The following is a 19,610-nucleotide window of genomic DNA, read 5'->3' as shown; positions in this document are numbered from 1 at the left end:
TATTTTGTAGCGATGCCTTTAAAGTAATAATGCCTTTTCGCGCTTATCGCGCTTTGTCAGTGGTCAGAGCGACGGTCCGCTCACGATATCAACGTTGATAACGCGAGCGGATCGTCGCTCTGACCACTGACAAAGCGCGATAAGCGCGAAAAGGCATTATGACATTAAAGGCATCGCTACAAAATACCGGCCCAGTAGTGTATATCACACCGATCATAAAGCAGTAGTGAACATTGTTGTGAAGTAAATAATAATAAAGGCCGTGGTTAAAGTTACGCTGTAGTGTGTGAAATATCAAGTGCGCTGCAGTCACCGTGAGGGTGGCGTAAAAAGCTTCGCTTTCCAACCACCTTCACAGGGTGGATTGGCGGGCAATTTTTTTCTCTCCTTTTCTTTTATATGTCTGGCATGTGGGTTTAGTTCTTTGCAAACGCTATTGAGAGCTATGCAATCGAGTCACGCAAGTGCCCAATGACATAATTTTTTCATATTTTACCGTATTTCTTGAGAGAACAGAAAAAAGAACCGTACGTAAAGCTAACGTCATGGAACCGGCTTCATTGGGTGTTTCTAGGCACGCTATACAACTTTCTTTAAATAGAACATATGCCACAAAAGAAATACTTGGAATTTTGTGTTTATTCATCATCATCATCATCAGCAGCAGCAGCAGCAGCAGCAGCAGCAGCAGCAGCAGCAGCAGCCTATATTTATGTCGATCCACTGCATGACGAAGGCCTCTCCCTGCGATCTCCAATTACCCCTGTCTTGCGCTAGCTGATTCCAACTAGCGTAATTAAGCGCAACTAATTAGCTAACCAGTCGCACTTTAAAGAACAATTTTCTGAGTATACTCAAGACGACTGCAAACAATATGCCATCGGTTTCATTCACCTAAGATGCACCGGTATATATATATATATATATATATATATTAAATTTTGATTGAAGTTACATGAAACGTCCAATGCATGCATACTTGCATTTCTTCAGCGGGTAAAAAGTTGATTACCAGATGATAAATGAACGTTAAACCAGTCAGTGGGGAAGGGTGAAAAGAATGGAAAACGTTTGAAAATACGACGCACCCGCGGTGGTGGCTTAGCGGCTACGGCGTTGCATGCGCTGCTAATGAGCACGAAGTCACGGGATCAAATTTCGATGGGGGCGAAATGCAAGAACTCCCGTGTGCCGTGCAATGGGTGCACGTTAAAGAACCCCAGTTGGTCAAAATTAATTCGGAGACCCCCACTACGGCGCGCCTCATAATCAAATCATGGTTTTTGAACGTAAAAATCCAGAATTTACTTTTTTTTTTCATTGCGGACCCAGATGTTTAATCTACCAATCTATAGCATGTATGGAACTATGCATGCACATTTTTCTATACAAAGTAATGGCATGGTGTGAATAAAACTCAACTTCATGTTTCTCTGGAGTTTCACTTTGAGTTCATTTTCTGGAGCGTCGCTTTCAACTCTATTGTGACCAGCGTAGTGCAGGGCACCATTACGGTGGGTGTTCTCAGCCTGTCTGTCTGCCTGCAACTGCTTTCTGAAGGACTTCACACCAGGGTTCATTAAATCTTTGACGGGCGTCGTATAATATATAACGCCTCCTGCACTTTCACCTGATAGTGTCCACAATGCAGAAGCAGCATCAAAGTCTGAACGAACGTTTGGCCCGCCTGCGCTTTTGCGAGGAGCCACGACGGTGACGTCATCGACTGGCGTTGCACTTATCCGCTCGCGAAGATGCGGGCAGCGAGCCAGCCGCGCCTGCGACGTGCACCGCGTTCGCATATCGAGACCATCGCCGGTCTGCTCGAGTGGAGAAGTTTCTGCTCCCAACACTTTGCACTTTGACACCGGTACGCGTTGCACATTCGCGCGTTCTACCTGCTCGGCTAGTGCGTCGTTTTAACGGTCCAACAAAGGGAGATGATTTTGCTTTCGGCAGAATGGAGACGGTGCATACGTGATTAATTAAAGGTGAAATGAGGGCTGCTGCCGGGTACAAATAGTGCACATACGAGGTACTTATTTCCTCAGGAGGTTCTTGCGACTAAAACTTGCGGAGTCGACGCGCTGTTGCATTGTATATCCACCGACGACTATATACTTACGACGAGCTCCATTATGCCTACAGCGCAATTGCAGACAGAACGGTGTACTTACCCGACAAAACCTCGCTTGTTGTTGAATGTTAGCGTGATATTTGTACTGACCTGCCTTTACGAATGAGCAACAAGTCAACCGCGTTTCTTCGTTCTTGTTTAAAAAGATATGCCGGCTTTCTAAAAAGTGCATGTTACGCAGCCACATACGTGCATCCTCGGCTATCAACAACATCGTGGACTTCCCTATGCTGGCGTCTACGTCTGAATAGGCTAATAAAAGAGAGGTAATGTACATGGCGATGCACGGTAGTGATTCGTCGTTAACCAAATTATTGTTCTCAGCGCAATGTTTCTATTTATCTCTTCTTTTTTCGTTTTTATTTTAGCGTCTCTCTTCATTATTCCAGAGTGTCGTTTCAACGCGTTAAAGTGATTTTTTTTATTTTTACTATAAAAAAACACCCCCGCTTTAGGGACATACTTTCCACCTTTAACGAAGTCACAAATCATTATCAACTTGCTCGCAGGGCATTTCCGTTGCCCCACCGAAACCTATCCTGAATCGGTTACGCTTAGGTTATTACAAACACACTCGTATCCCAGCCTCTCGATCTATGGTCGTTTCGCGGAGGTCTCCCCTTCGTGTCCCGACTGCGGCGGATACGGCGATTTTAACCATATGCTCTGGGAGTGCCCCTCTTATCAGCACCACAAGGATCAAGGGATCTCGCAAGACACATTTTATTTACTGATCAAGAGTCATGACTGGTTCCATCAACTCAAGGCAGTCCAGAAAGCCCACGATGCGGCGGTGAGGCTTGGCCTTCCCGTCCCGACGTGGGAGCGGCCTGCGGTCCTCCCTCCATGAAAACGAGAGGTGACTACTTCAGGACGTCAATAAAGTTTCCTACCTACCTACCTACCTACCTACCTACCTACCTACCTACCTACCTACCTACCTACCTACCTACCTACCTACTATTATTGGACTCGCATAGTTATTTTGATAAATATTCTTATCATATGTACGTTAGGCCCGCACATGCCCGAACAGAAATCTGGAAGCTAACATTTTTGAAGCAATGCCAATGTCGTAAAATTGATTAATTAATTGATGGGGTTTAGTGTTCCAAAGCAACATTGGGGCTGTGAGGGCAGCCGTAGTGAAGAACTCCAAATTATTTTGACCCCCTGGTGTAGCATGCACCCAAAGCACGATGCACGAACGTTTCGAATTTCGTCGCAATCGGAATGCGCTCACAGCTGCCGGGAATGGAACCCATGACCTCGTGCTCAGCAGCAACAACACCACAGCCGCGTACACCCACAGCGGCGGGTACGTCGACGACGATAATATGCAGTGCACCGAGTCGCATAACTGCTCGGCCATCGGGCACGAACTTCAACGATGCATACTTCGCCGTTCTCCGTGATTGTTGCAAGAAGTTTACGTCAATTGAAGAATGCATGGTAACATATTAGACGATTTGATGTGATGTGATTTGACTTGATTTGATTAACAGTGTACTGAGCTTTTTTTAGTCACAGCCATACGAAGCAACAGACAATGAAGCCAGAGAAAGCATAGGGCAGCTATGCAACAACAGTTAAGTCCGAGCTTTGCGTGTTCGTATACCGGGTGTCCCAGTTAACTTGGACCAAGACTAAAAAAAAAAAAAAAAAAGCAAGAGCTCTAGAGAAATCATACCGACTGCATAGTAGCGACAGTCGCGTGTACTTACAGCCATCACGAAGTATTAATTAGTTATTCTCTTTAATTAGTGAACTTTTTAATTACCCTTGAATCGCAAACATGTCATCGACAAAGTTGTAGGGCCCCTCAAATAACCTCCGAATCACGCATTTATTTCGTGCTGGCCGCGAAATATGAAAAATATGAAAGAGATGGGCGCTCGCGCGTCGCTACTCAAGCGCCTCGCCGGGGGGAAGGGGGGGGGGGGGGGGCTGTAGCAACTAAAGCAAGTACAGCGCGCCTGTTGCCGACTGCGTTCGTCAGAGTTTACTTTTCGTATTGCTAACGAGTGGCAACGCCGGAACGATCAGAGCGGCTATAGCCTTAGGGGCTATTTGTGGCGGCGATAAACAAACACCGGCCTGGCTGGCAGCGTTTATTTTAGCCATCCCCACTTTGTTTCTTGCTTGCTTTTTTATTTTTCATTATCACGACGTTTTGTTACCTCTTTCACAGCGATCACTCATACACGTTACTAATATTTGCACAAAAAAAATTAAACAACAAAACAGAGCGAAGGTTTCGGTAACTTCAGGTTCAGCATGCCGATTCCTTGGCGATGGAAAAGCAGCTGCGGCTGCAGTCAGTCCGGACGTTGATGACATGGCGTATCTGGGGCTCATACAGCTATACATGAGTCAGGCAAGGCCGGCCTGCTCTTGCTTAACTGTAGGAAAAGATAAGGAAGGAGATAGATAGATAGATAGATAGATAGATAGATAGATAGATAGATAGATAGATAGATAGATAGATAGATAGATAGATAGATAGATAGATAGATAGATAGATAGATAGATAGATAGATAGATAGATAGATAGATAGATAGATAGATAGATAGATAGATAGATAGATAGATAGATAGATAGATAGATAGATAGATGGATAGGATGTTGGAAGCACGCGCTTCCAGCTACTCCATTTCACTTATGGCTAAGGCGCTAGGAATGATGCCGATTAGTCAAAGATTAACAAAGAAAATACAAAAGTGCCAAATGGTGGATGATGTGATCTTTTTACAACAACCTTAACGAAGCTAGTTGTTTTGAAATCAGTCAAATCGAAGGCATTGCCACGAGTTGTTGTTTTACTATTTCCCTGCGTTCGCTTTCACCGCATAATCACTGTCATCACGTTGTCGCGGTCGACGCAAGACGCGCCTACAGTATCTCGAGTAGCAACGCACCCCCCCCCCCCCCCCCTTGTCCCCGATAGCAAGGAGCTCAGCCGAGGCCGTAGGGCTTCAGTTGGGTACCTCAGAAGCAGAGCACGCGGTTGAACTCCAATTTATTTATTTATTTATTTATTTATTTATTTATTTATTTATTTATTTATTTATTCTACGTATACACGTATAGAAATAAAACGGAATAGAAATCAAAATCTATTGATAAGTTTTTTCATCAACATTACAATTTCATCGAGACGACAGCATCGATTGACTGCCAAACTGTCAAATCGCCCCCCCCCCCCCCCCCCCCCGCAGTGCACGGTGGACCACACAGTATCCCGTGCGCTCCAAGGTATAACGAGCACTAAATGACATAGAACCCGCCTTCGCAACCAGGGGCGCTATAACGTAAAATCATTCCAAACCGTTTTGATTCCAATTTCTGTAATCAGCCTCCACGATTGATCAAAACATTTTCGGGCCATTCCCAACTTCGCCTGTCTGTCACGCGACGTCACGAAAACCGCGATAGCTCCCCATCTGATATAACGTGTACACACTGATTATGCATGGTTAAACCGCACAAAATAAAAATAATTATTCGTGATTCGACGCCTTTTCACCATTGGCCCTCTGCTATTGGTGTTATGTTTTCTGGCTACGCCCACTTCACCTAGATGTCACTCGACCTCACAAAACTGCCAAAACTCACCACGTCAAAGTGACGTGTACTTGAAAAAAATGCATTAATATGCCGAACAAAACTGAAAATTTTTCTGAATAGCCACGACTGCCCCGTTCCGAAAGGAATAGAAGATGGCTGCCCGCCGATCGCTCAGGCCCTCGCTACTCGCACCTGCCGGTGAGCATGTGTTTATTTGCGCATGATAAACCTTTTTGCGTGGCAGTAAAACGTTATCGAGCTCTTTCGGCATACATACGACATCGCTCTGCCAACTCTTCCTTGCTGAGGATCCGTTTTAGCGGCATTCGTATCCTTCCGTTGCACGCCGCCGCCATTTTCGACCAGCCACCGCAAGCTAAGTAAGGCGAAGCGGACCAATCGGAGAAGCCGGCACCACCCTCTTCATGCGGTTATCTATTTTCACTGTGCTGACTCGGCCCCATCGAAACCCTCTCCACTAGAGCGTGCTCCTCGCCTCTTGTCAGCCAATTAGATAAGAAAAACCGCTGAGTGTAGACAAAGTTATTGGTTTTGAAAGCGAACAAAGGTGACCTCCTATAAACGAGGAGAGTGTTTGATTGGGTTGTTCAGACAACGCTGCGGGTCACCGCCCGATGCTTGCGTCGGTGGTTACTTAAATTTGACGTCAGGAGTTTGGAATCAAAACAGTTTGGAATCATTTTACGTTATAGCGCCCCAGGGCCGCTACGACAGGCTAAACCACTGTATTCCCAGTATATGAGAAAACGTGCCTCCAGAGAAATCAGTGGGCGATTCAGCGCAGCCTACACCGTCCAGGCTATTAATGAACACCGAATGAACCACTCGCGCGCGGTCAACAGCCAGCTCTCCGACTGCAGCGCGGCAACGGCGGGACGAAGGGAGAGCTGGCGCGGCTACGACACCGCGCTGCTATTTCGAGTGAGCCGCGGGCTCGGTACCGCGGCGCCGGCATCTCGTCGCAATTGGCCGCCGACAAGCTGGCGGCGGCGGTGCGAGAGTGCGCGGAACCCGACGCATTCTGCACCGCCTCTTTGGCTCGGATGACGCCGCCGAGCCAAAGGCCGCACAAGAATTTCCCCCTCGATTGTAGGCGGTATACCACCTCGAGACAGAATAGAATGCGCTCCCCCACCTTGATACCCGCAGACCGATCGACTGACACACCCGTTACCCATATGCTATACTGACGCACCAGTTTGGCACTGTGCGCTATTGGCCGTTGCGAATTTCCTCAAGTGGCGGCGATTGTTGAGAGGGGAAGTGATTTCGGTGAGGAAGAGATGCTATTTCTGCAGCCCTTTTAGGGAGCACGGCTCCCTACAAGGACTGAGTACGGCTGTTGAGAGCATCTGTGGGGGAAAAGAATGGTGGTTGGAAAAGATAGTAGAGAGGCAGAGAAAGGGTGGAGAGGGGGGAAAGTAGTGTCCCTGGTCCGGTACGTGAGGCAGGAGTCCTCTACAGCCAGTCGTCCAGCATCGTGTCCTCAAGGAAGCGAAGGACTGCTTTGAAGACCTGGCTGTGGCGGTGGGCTGGGAAGAGGAGTTTCGTTTCGGAGGCCGCTGGTAGTCCATGCAGCGTAGCTGTGCGATGCATGGTGGTTCGCTGTGAGTTTAGCGCGGAACAGTGACACAGGAGATGCTCTAGTGTTTCATCTGCCCTGCACTTGGTGCAGGCAGGCGAGGAGCTTCTCCCCAGACGGAAGCTCCTGGCAGCTGTCCAGCTAGCAGCCGATCCAGATGCGAAGAAGGAGGGACCGCTCCTTTCTGGTCAACCCACGGTCCGGCAGCATTGTCGGGGGCCTCCTCCTGGCCACGCGAGGGTCAGGGTGGCAGCTCAGCAGAAGCCGCCGCAGGGTGTTCGTCGGATAATCCGAGGCGACGACTGCATGACTGAGTGCTGTGTCCATGTGATGCGCCGCCTTTGCCAGGGCGTCGGCCTGCTCGTTGCCCGTGATCCCCACGTGCAATGGGATCCAGTGCACGGAGACGTCGATGGCGCTGGCTCGGAGGGCATCAAGCTTTGTCACCAGGAGGGAGGCACTGAAGCCAGCTTTCTACGGGTGATCCACGGACTGTAGTGCAGTTCGCGAATCGCAGGCCACTGCTACTGGTAGCCCGGCGGGGTTTGCCGCCAGCAGGTGCACTGCAAGGTGTAGACCAGCCATTACTGCAGTGGTGGAGGTGGCCGTGAAGGACAGTCAGCAGGCCGTCGCTCTGCCGAGTGTAGGTGCAAGGCAGGCTGCGACAGCCTGCGTTTCGCATTTCCCAAATATAATTCTCCTTTCCATTCTTTCGTCTTGGCGCTCACAACATTAGACGACTAGCATATCAAGAAAGCAACACATCTAGCGACTAGCATACCAAGAAAGCAACACATCTAGCGGCTTAAAGCGCCAGCAGGAGCAAACATCGAATGCTTTGGAAGGGACATACATTACATTAAGCTAGCATATTTAAGTCACCCAAGCCAAGAATTTCCAGCACCCTCGCAAGAGAAGCAAAAAGGCATTCGAAGTGTGTCCTGGTTAAGTATGGCGGAGGCTGTACCTATGTTGTTTCTTTATAGCATGCTCTTATTTTATTTTCTCTACAATCACTTTGTAACTTTCCGGTTTCTTCTCGGTATTACATGGTTTTTCTTGATTTTTTTACAGAGCCTCGGGACAGTTCAGGTTTTCACTGAGAAGTAAGACAGCTATGATGTCTGCGGCCTTTCTCCTCCTACGTAAAATAAATTAGATTACTTACTATTGAGAGCAGAGATCAAAGCTAAGATGCTCAGGTTGACGGAAAGGAACACAGGCTTGTTTTGTCGACATCTGTGCTTTTAAAAAAGGAAGGGTGCGTACAATCGCGAAAAAAAAAACGGTAGCATTCAGACGTTGGCTGCAGCAGAAGTGATGCCTCACCAATTTACTCGTCACCGGAACACGATATAAAGAGAACCGGAAGAAGGGCTCCTTCATTTCCAACCTCTGACGACTCTCCGGTGACCCCGACTGAATGCATGGAAGCGTCACGGAAGCATTAGTAGCGCACAATGGGCGAGCCCTCCTTTCTTTTCTAGAACAGGTAGCCGGTTCTCATTACTGATTGACTGACGCTAGCCATAGCCTTGGTTGCATTGCACGGAGTTGGTGAGGCGGAGTATAAATAATGGTACAAGCCCCACCCCCCTATTCCATATTTTTAGTTACCATGTGAGGAAGAAGAGAAGGAGACGGGCTTCTAAGGGTGTGGGTACAGCTATAAGCAGCTCTGCTTCTTGGAGATGCGTTGCTCGTGATGTGTTTGCCCGCTTGGCCTCATCCACTTGCGATTTTTAACGCGATAGCGTTCAGGGCCCAGTGTCACAGAAAATCCGGCGTCGGCGTGGATGTCGGCGTCCGTGGCGGAGAAAATCATCCACAAACACCCAGACCGGTGCAGGCCCTCCGCGTGGCGCAATGTGTTATTGCAGGAGAAAATCATTCTGAACCACCCCGACCACGCAGACCTTTGTCGTGGTGCAACGTGTTAGTGAACAAAAATTGAATTTCTCACAGTGAAATCCGTCAGAAAAATGGTAAAGTACAACTTAAGCACAACCTACAGACATGGTGGCGTCGGACTGTTATTTGATTGTACGCGAAAACATAATTCTGTTACGAGAAAACTCAAACACAAACTCCTTTTGCCAGAATTTCTACCGGGTAGGCTACCGAGCGCTCGGGTGGGCTACTTGGCAAAATATTATCAAGATGGCGCTCGCATCCTCGGCAGGTCAAATTGGGACTTGGCCTGCCTAATGCATTTTGGACACGCGCGCGCGTCGGGGAAATAGCAAACAATTAATAAAATAATGAAAAAGGGTCCTAGGGCCTTCACATTTTAGTATAAGACGACTTATATTGCCCCTGGAAAACCGTCGTCCTAGCAATGCATTTCTGTTTAAATGTGAAGACGAAATCTTGGTCTTTGCAAGCTGTCTTTCCCGCGTTCTGTGTTGCAGTGAATGAAGCCTACTTGCCGGATGCGAATGATGCGATGCGAACGGGTCCCGATAACGCTATCGCGTTCTACTCTTAAAGGCGAAGCTTAAGCATCCTCCATTTTTTTTTTTTTTTTTGCCGATGCTTCTTGAACTCTGTGCATCTCCATACGAGGTGGAAAGTGTCGGTTCGTCCACCGCTGCGTCTTAAACAGCGGTCTACAATTGTCTACGACGCAGCTGCCTTATATCTTTTTCGTTGGCAGAAGAATACTGCGAGGGTCGTGCCCATTCTTGCACTGCGCAAGCACACTTGAACGGCTAGCCCGAATCTACTTGCGGAGTAGGGTTTCCGGCTCTTCCAGCAACAGGCCCTTCTGCGCAGGAGCGGATCCAAGGTAACCTCCAAGGGAACGCCCTCACCAAAGCGTAATAAAAAGGGAGGACGGGGCTACTCCTCTGGACCTACCATTGCTCCTGCGTATAGCTTTGTATTGTGCCTTCGCCCTTTCGGCTAAAACTCTTAATGCCCATACTTCTTGCGGTGGTGTGCCCCTCACGGGCGCATCATCAGAGTTATTTATTTTAAAAGCGAAGCTTTTCTTTGCGAACCTCGCTGGGTTTCGTGACCGTGGCTGCGGCCTGGCTGTTCTCTTGCCGAATAGGCAAACCAATCAGCGGACTACGAGCGCCGCTGGGTTCCTTTCACCACCACTAGATGGCGCTCGCCTCCGCGCATCCGCGGGAGCGGTGGCGCCGCCCTTGCGGGAGAATGAAAAAAAAATTAGGGGCAGCTTCACACTAGTGGTGCGAATACTGGGCAAACGCCTAGCTTTATCTCGGTTCGGACAAGTTTTTGCGAGGTTATGCTTCGAGACTTGACCACGTATTGCGCAAGACCACCCCGGAATCATCGACAGCCCAAGGAGCAATGAACACTCGGTCATTAAAGTATCTGGACGCTTCTGGACGCTCAAACGCTTTTGCGCGGATCTTCTGCGAATCGTCGACGTTTCGCCGCTGCTTCGGCGGCGCGATACTCGGGGTCGGGCCGATGTCGTCTCACTCGCTCTCGAGTAGCGAAGCGGCGGCTTTCTCGCCGCGCTTCATCTTCTTCGGGAGTGACGCCGTTCTTCGGCTGCCCCATCTTCGCGGCGAGGTGCTCGGCGCGGAGACGGCGATGCTCTTGTGTCGCCGGCGGCGGCGACGCAGAGCTATATATACCGTGGGGCGGCGCAGTGACGTCACGGCTTAGCTCCGCCTCCGCGCAGCCGCGGCAATCACTCCGCATGGCGTGGTGACGTCATGGCTCGGCAAAGCTAAAGCGAAGCGATGCTGCGTTCGCGATGACGTCACGGCTCACACAGCTGTGGCGAGGCTCAGAGCAGTCGGCGCAGCTGGGGCGAAGCGTTGTTAGGCGAAGCATGGTGACGTCATCGCCAGGCGGAGGTTTTGCGGCGTACACTAGACGGACCAGCCTCCAGCTTAAACAGCTTCGCTAGCTCACAGGGGTATGTGCCATTGCGCTTGGACCCTTTCTGCACTACCTCCAGGATCGGACCACATTTCGGCGTTACACCTGACGGCAAACGTCCAGGTTAAAGAGCTTCGCTGTTCAAATAACCAGAAAGCTCGCCTTCGTGTAGGGAGCCTACATGCTCCCTACCTTCGCGCATCCGCGGCTGCACGGTAATGAGGAAGTAAACGCTTCTTGGGGATAGAGTGTATTCGAATTGCGCTACGTACGTATGCGCATGGTGCCTATGAAAGCATGATGCGTTCAAGGCGTCCGTCGTACTCGCTAGTATGTGTGTGCGTGTGCGTGCGCTTCTGTTTCGACTCTTTATGCACTCACACAAAGCTTCGCTGCATATAGATTCCAACTCGTTGGATCTGCTGCATTTATTTTATTTCTTTATTTCATTTCGCGGTGAAACTCTTTTGCAGGGACGTCTGATAACTTCTCCTGCGTGGCCTCGTGAGCACGCTGGTTTCCCACAATGCCGGCATCGCGCGGAATCCAAGGTAAACTGGCTTTCTCTCCACATGGTTACAACTCGGGCGTCACTGCAGTGGTCTTTTATTGCAAACAATAGTGAGAAGCTAGGAAATGGGTCTCAATTTGTTCCTTCATCACGCTTTGGTACAGGCACGGTACCCGAGCATGTGTACTTGGAATTGAAGCAACGATTGTGACATTACTGATCATCTGTCAGTTTTCGCCATCTCAAATCCGACTAAACAAACAACAAAATCTAAAGTCACATGCACAATTTACAATAAGAAGAAGATTTTCCACTCTTTAGCATGCGAAAACTGGCAAGAAATTTATAAACATTTTGCGACGTCACATCACGGTTGGAAAGACCACTATCACAGTTACCAGATCTAATTACAAACGCAAACCATGGATAACTACTGGCCTTTGGCGCTCCATTAATCATAAGAATAACATGTATAAAAAGTTAAAGCAACAACAGCATAACGTACCTCGAAGGTAGGTATAAGCGTTACAACAGCCACCTTATTAAACTTTTTGAAATTTCGAAACATAACTACTTCAATTCAAAATTAACACAAGCAAATAACGACAGTAAGCCAACGTGGAAAGTTATTGATGAAGTGCTCAATAAAAAAAAGACGAATAGCAATATACCATGAATTTTTGATGAAGTTACCTTTGTAACTACTAATACCACTATAATCAATGCTTTTACTAATCACTTTGCTAATGTAGGTACTACCCTTCTCGTGCTCATCAGCTAAGGCGTTGCGCTGCTGAGCACGAGATCGCGGGATCGAATCCCGGCCGCGGCGCCCGCATTTCAATGGAGGCTAAATGCAAAAACGACCGTGTGCTTGCGTTGTAGTGCACGTTAAAAAACCCCAGGTTGTCAAAATTAATCCGGATCCCTCCACTACAGCGTGCCCCATAATCAGAACTGGTTTTGGCACGTAAAACCCCAGAAAGAAGGTACTACCAACAACACAATTTCTTGCAACAACACGCGTACTTGCCTTCCTAGCGCGAAGAATCTGAATTAAAAATTAAATTATGTGGTTTTACGCGCCAAAACCAGTTCTGATTATGAGGCACGCCGTAGGGAGGGACTCCGGAAATTTGGACCACCTGGGGTTCTTTAACGTGCACCTAAATCTAAGTACACGGGTGTTTTCGCATTTCGCCCCCATGGAAATGCGGCCGCCGTGGCCGGGATTCGATCCCGCGACCTCGTGATCAGCAGCCCAACACCATAGCCACTGAGAAACCACGGCGGGTAATCTGAATTCTTTTTTCATACACCCTGAAACTGACGACGAAATTCTAAAAATTATTCTTGGACTGAAAATCACAAAGTCAATAGGTTAGTTAGTTAGTTAGTTAGTTAGTTAGTTAGTTAGTTAGTTAGTTAGTTAGTTAGTTAGTTAGTTAGTTAGTTAGTTAGTTAGTTAGTTAGTTATGTAAGGTTTTGTGGCGCAAAAGCAACTAAGGCTATGATGCGCCATGCACAGGATGAAAAAATATAATTTGGTGAAAGCGCTTCAAGCAACAAAAATTTATTTTATAGTTTGTTTAAGAACCCTGTTTCATCTAAAAACTTAAAAACATCGTCTAAAGATACAAGTGCGTTTTCAGCTAGGATCAGGGAAGGATGAAGTGGTGTTAGTGTTTTGTAAAGTTCATAAAAATATTTCTGTCTTTTTTCCTCGAACGCTGGACATGTTATTAAAATGTGATTCACAGTTAGAGATTCTTGGCATTGATTCACAAACCGCTTGTTGTTCATTTTTCAATAAAAAGTTGTGTGTGAGATGTGTGTGTCCGATGCGAACGTGACATAAAATAACTTCCATGAAACGTTCCTGGTGATATAAAGTCAATAGGTGATGACGGCATGTCATTTGAACTTATAAAGAACTTATCTACACTTTTAGCTCAACCCTTAACACATGTTATCAATTATATCTTTGAAACTGGTTGGTTTCCTTCGAAATTAAAGGTCGCTAAAATAATTCGTCCTTAAAAAAGGTAGCAAGATTGTTTCTTCTTCTTTCTGGGGTTTTACGTGCCAAAACTAGTTCTGATTATGAGGCACGCCGTAGTGGAGGGCTCTGGATTAATTCTGACCACCTGAGGTTCTTTAACGTGCACTACAAAGCAAGCACACGGGCAGGTAGCAAGATGAAACTCGCGAATTATCGACCAATCGCCATTCTGTCCGCATTCGCCAAAGTTGTTGAAAGTGCACTGTATTGTAGGCTCAATAATTTTTTTTCTATAAATATAGTTTATACTCACCTGAGCGATACTGTCATATCTAGGACGGGAAAATCAACAGAACATGCCCTATTTAATATTTTTGGAAAAACAAAATTAAATATAGAAAATAAATTATAACAATAGGTATCTTCATTGACCTCACGAAAGCATTCGATATGTTAACCATGTATACATACATGTACATGGTTATACAGCAATATACATACATGTATATTGCTAACCAAATTAGAACATTACGGCATATGCGGGAGTGTGCTAACGCTCTTGTCTAACTATATAACTAACAGAGAGCAATACATACATGTAAACGGTGTGTCATCATCACGATGTAGAATGAATAGTGGAGTTCCGCAAGGATCAATCCTAGGGCCACTTTTGTTTTTAACTTGCATTAATGATCTATCATCCGTTATATCTGAAGAATAAAAAAATAACTGTTCTAATTAACTTGCTATTGCCTTTGAATGTATTCGTCACTTTTTCAAGTTTATTGTGCTGACATGTTATACCATGGTATCATTATCTTTTCTTTTTTGGTTGTTATGTTGTGTCGGTTTTCTTTTGTATTTTTTGTACAGCTTTTATTTTTTGTAACTTGGTTTTTTAGTATATGATTATGCATGATATTAAAGTAATTATTTCGTCTTTCATGTGCTTGTTAATTTTTCACCTATGCAGTGTTAGTTTCGTTTCATTACTCGATATTTAATTCATCGTAAGGGGTCCCGCCTGCAGTTTTTACTTTGGGACCACTTCCTGTATACTACTGTCTATTTACCAATTTACTTATCAATAAAAATGAATTGAATTGAATTGAATGTATCCTTTACACAGACGATACTAACATATTTATAACAGCGAGAAACGAAAATGAACTATACGACAAAGCTACAGCAGCCCTAAGAACGTTATCATTCAGGCTTCATGTAAATTAACTTCTCGCTAACACCGCTAAAAGTAACTACGTTATCTTTGCCCCTAAAAACACTCATTTTACGTCTAATAACTCGCTTGTAATGAATGATGCACCATTAGAAAGAGTCAGTAATGCAAAATTTGATGGTTTCCGCTTGGACGCAGAGCTTTCATGGGACACACAAGTTCACGAAACAACGCTTAAGAATTACAGGAAGATACCTATACTCAACAGGTTACGTTACATTTTCCCGTTGAAGATATTGTTAACATTATATTATTCTTTCATTCATTCACACATTACATATGCTATAGCAATTTACGGATTAACCTATCAGACAACGCTAAGACCGCTTAAAGTTGCACAGAACACAGCACTACACGGTCTGCTTTTTACACAAAAAGCAGACTCAGTTTCATATGCGTGTGGATTACTAAACATACAACACATATCAGTTTGTATCAATTATCGTATTTTACTACGTGCTTACAAAATTTTGCATAACGCTGTTCTGTGCCCGTCAATAATGTTAACATATCAAAAACCCGCATATTCACTGGTTCTACCTCAACAGTGCCATTATGCATACCCTACATAAGGACTGACTATGGATCATATTCATTTTCGTACATTGCCGCGAAACTGTGGAACACTTTGCCGTATAGCATCACATCACCCACATCGTTTTATTTTTACAAGCAACTTGTTCGTGATCATCTCCTTAACTTACAATATTAAGGATGTTAACTAAGTGTTGAATGCATTTGCAATAAAGCTATTCTAATATTTGTATTTTTTGCCTTGTAATTCACTTGTAATCGCTTATGTTAAAAAAACGGACCCCTGCCACAACCTTCGAAAGGGTTCTTGGGTCCTGCCTGTATAAAAATAACATGTCATTAATGTATCAGAAACAATAAAAATTGATTGATTGATTGATTGATTGATTGATTGATTGATTGATTGATTGATTGATTGATTGATTGATTGATTGATTGATTGATTGATTGATTGATTGATTGTACGGCTTAAAGGCGAGCTCTCTAGCCACTACACCACGAGCGCTTTATTTATTGATTTATTTTTTGCTGTGTATGGTTTTTTTTTTCTTTCTTTATTGCCGGCTAAGCACTTTTGTACAATATATAATAGCCCCGTCACACCATGTTTGTGATGATGCTCGCATTAAAATAGTTTAAAATTATAAGGTCGCTTGCAGAGGTACCCAAACTGTTATTCTTGTGCCCTTATAAACTTGTGGAATATAAAACACGCTATTAAATTTTCCCTTGTCGATTTTACATCAATACTTGCGTGCCTCGCCGACCAATCTAGTCTTCCAGAGACTGTGGAGACTTAAAAGCATAAGCACATTCTATCGCGATAAGATAGATTCTTTTTATATATGTAGCCCACCCTGCAGGACCGAGTCCTGAGGTGGGCTGAGGAGGTAGCGGAGGCCTACCACGACTGGTAGGCGGACGTCTGGCGACAGAAGATGCTGAGACTGGAGCCCACAGACCTCCCTCTCAACCCCCCCCCTGGCCCCTCCCCTTTCCTAAAAAGGGAAATAAAAGTTTATTCATTCATTCATATACAGGGTGTTTCAGCGAACACTTTCAAAATTTATTTAAGGTTGGTTGTGGCAGATAGCCCAATTCTAGTTAGTGAACTGGTCTACTCGATGAGGCGGACATTACTTGCACAAAAAATTCAAATGCATAATCAACTAATTAACAAAAATTCACTAATGAAGTTTTTAACTAATTACCTGATGGCCCATATTGCAATTTACAAATTGTAGCCGTGGAGTTCGCAAGGCGGATCCACTTGGAACGTATTCTCGGGATGACACCAGTTTCGAGACAATAATTCCCGAACTTTGCGGAGAAATGCATTGGCGTTCCAGTTAGTTCCTTAACAAAACGTCGCTTTATGCATTGGAGCACAAAATTATCTGGAACGCCAATGCATTTCTCTGCAAAGTTCGGGAATTAATATCTCGAAACTGGTGTCATCGCGAGAATTCGTTCCAAGTGGATCCACCTTGCGAACTCCACGGCTACAATTTGTAAATTGCAATATGGGCCATCAGGTAATTAGTTAAAAACTTCATTAGTGATTTTTGTTAATTAGTCGATTATGCATTTGAATTTTTTGTGCAAGTAATGTCCGCCTCATCGAGTAGACCAGCTTACTAACTAGAATTGGGCTATCTGCCACAGCCAACCTTAAATAAATTTTGAAAGTATTCGCTGAAACACCCTGTATGTAGCCCAACTGTATAGAAGAATGCACAGTGGTTTTGCGAGACAAGACATCCTGAAAACACGGCCAAGGAAACGCGGCCGTCAAACCAGGTGTCAGATCTTCTTTTCGCAAACTTTATAGCGATGCCCCACTTGTAAACTAATCGTTGTCTCATAGGCAACTAAATGTATGCATTGCAGGAGAAAAATAACCGGAACACCAGTACATTTCGTCGCACACTTTGCAGCCACATATCTCGAAATTGGCGTCATCGTCTGAATTCGTTACAAGTGAATGGGCCTTGCGAACTCACCGGCTATAATTTATAAATTGCAATATGTGCCGTAAAGTGATTAGATAGGAGTGTTCATCAGCGAAATTTCCATATCAACTACACATACTCGAGAAAAACTCGAATATTTTCTTATTTCCCGAGTCCAAGGACTTCGAGCCGACACCTGAGGCCACTAAAAGCAAAGTGCCGGCACTTTAAATAAAGTTTATTTCTTCTTCTTGTTCTTATTTCTAAACGAAGTAAAATATAAAGGTTCCGTCGTCCGTATGATGAAGAAGCAGGTTATTTACATTCTGTGTTACATATTAATGCCGTTAGCAACTGGACATTCGGTCAACTGAGCAGCTTGTATAGGAGAGAAGAGAGAGAGAAAAAAAGAAAGAAGTGCCGAAAGGTAAGTCATATCCTTCTTGAATGACTGAATAGAAATAAGTTATCTGCGCATGATCTTGCACAAGAAATGGTGTCTCTGCGACACAAGCGTCAGCTCTCGAGCAGCAGAATTATTCAAATAGCACAGTCATCATTTGCATCGATATTTCTTCCTGTAAACCCCAATAATTAAGTGTTGTATTCGAAAAGAAACAAAAAGAAATATGCCACAACGTCGAATAGTGAATTCGCGAATCAAATACGAAACAAATAGCAAGAACTATTCGATTTTATTGCGATACCAATTATATGGACACTCCAATCGCATTTCTGCCGTCGCCGTGACCGTGAGGTTCCGTATAAAGTCCAAACACGATAACATCTTCGCCACGCGCCGTATACACTGTATGTGCGAGTGAACGCTTGCGAGGGTCAGCGGACGATCGCGGCTCAACCTCGGGCACGCGAGGGAGCAGCGACATGCGATCTGCGACGTGCACGCGATCTGTGACGTGCACAAAGTGCGCGGCCGCGCGGGCCTCATCTTCAAAGCAATTTACGATGTGGACAAAGTACGCCACGCCCAGTGCTGGTAGCTTCGCATGCGCTGTTCTTTCGACGTTTAGTTTATAGAGACAGCACGAAGGTCAATTCGCTCCCTGCTGCCGCCGCGCTTCCTCACTCCAGAGTTTTGACAGCGAGTTTCCGCGGTCATCGAGCGAGATGTGTTCATGTTTACTTGTGCGCGAGCAACACCATGCTTGTTAATTTAGTTAGTACGCAAATGTTTACAAGTTTATATGGCCGATAAAACTACTATCCTTACTTCGTAGAGCTGTCTACTAATTTGCTATCGCAATCGATGCTTCGCCTTTCGGGCGAAACTGCGTCATCTTTATTCGAAATTTTGAATATTGGCACAACATGCATACAAGTAATTAGTATGAAAACGTTGCGCTTGCGGCAATGTCGCGTTAACTCTAGACTTTCCTTTGAGATTAGTTTTATGTATAGATCAAGGTCTGGGCACAGTTCGGCTTCCGGTGTCCACGTGCTAGGTGGTCTCAGAGAGTCTTTATCATGTTTTTCTACGTCGGGCCTCTCGAAAAAGAATTCCTTGAAGCGCATGCGTCTTGAAAACTCCGTTATATCTTTGTGGAGTTCATACTCATTTACGGCGTTGTTCGTGGGAAAAAACGTTAGAACACGTTTGAGGAGATCAACTTCATCGGGATTTAAACTCTGTGATATGTGTACTACGTTCCTGCAGTGCTCTGGATGCTCGCTCGTAGCACTATCGGTGGAGCTATGTGCTGTAGTGGTATAGTAGTTTTCTTAGGTGGATCTGCGGCTCCAATACTTTTGTGTTGGTAATTATCTAGTTGGTTTTCCTCCCTAGTTTCAACGAATTGTTAAAGTTCTCTTTCTTCCGGTTCAGATAAATTTATGCTGTCGAGCTGATCAGTAATTATCGCAAGCTGTTCCCGGCAGTGTTCTTCGAGAATATCAATTAAAGGAAGCGACGCATTTTCTAGGACAGCATGCCACTTCAATAATAGTCTGGAGGGTAAAGAGCCAAGGGCACATCTAACTTTAATTGTAAGGCCTTTTGGGATTTTTCTGTGTTTTATGCAGCTGGCGTAGGTTTTTAGGTGAAATCTGCAATTTATCTGTTTGGCGGCGAGTTTGCACGATTGTATTAAAGAGCGGGATTTGTTATGTGCGCTATCTGTAGTGCGTGGTAGTCATTTCTCTTTGGCTCGGGCAGACCTCAGGGGCGAAACATCTTTAGGTGGT

The sequence above is a fragment of the Dermacentor silvarum genome, chromosome 1, assembly GCF_013339745.2.
Source record: "Dermacentor silvarum isolate Dsil-2018 chromosome 1, BIME_Dsil_1.4, whole genome shotgun sequence".
Lineage (NCBI taxonomy): Eukaryota > Metazoa > Arthropoda > Arachnida > Ixodida > Ixodidae > Dermacentor > Dermacentor silvarum.
This window is presented reverse-complemented; position numbering follows the sequence as displayed.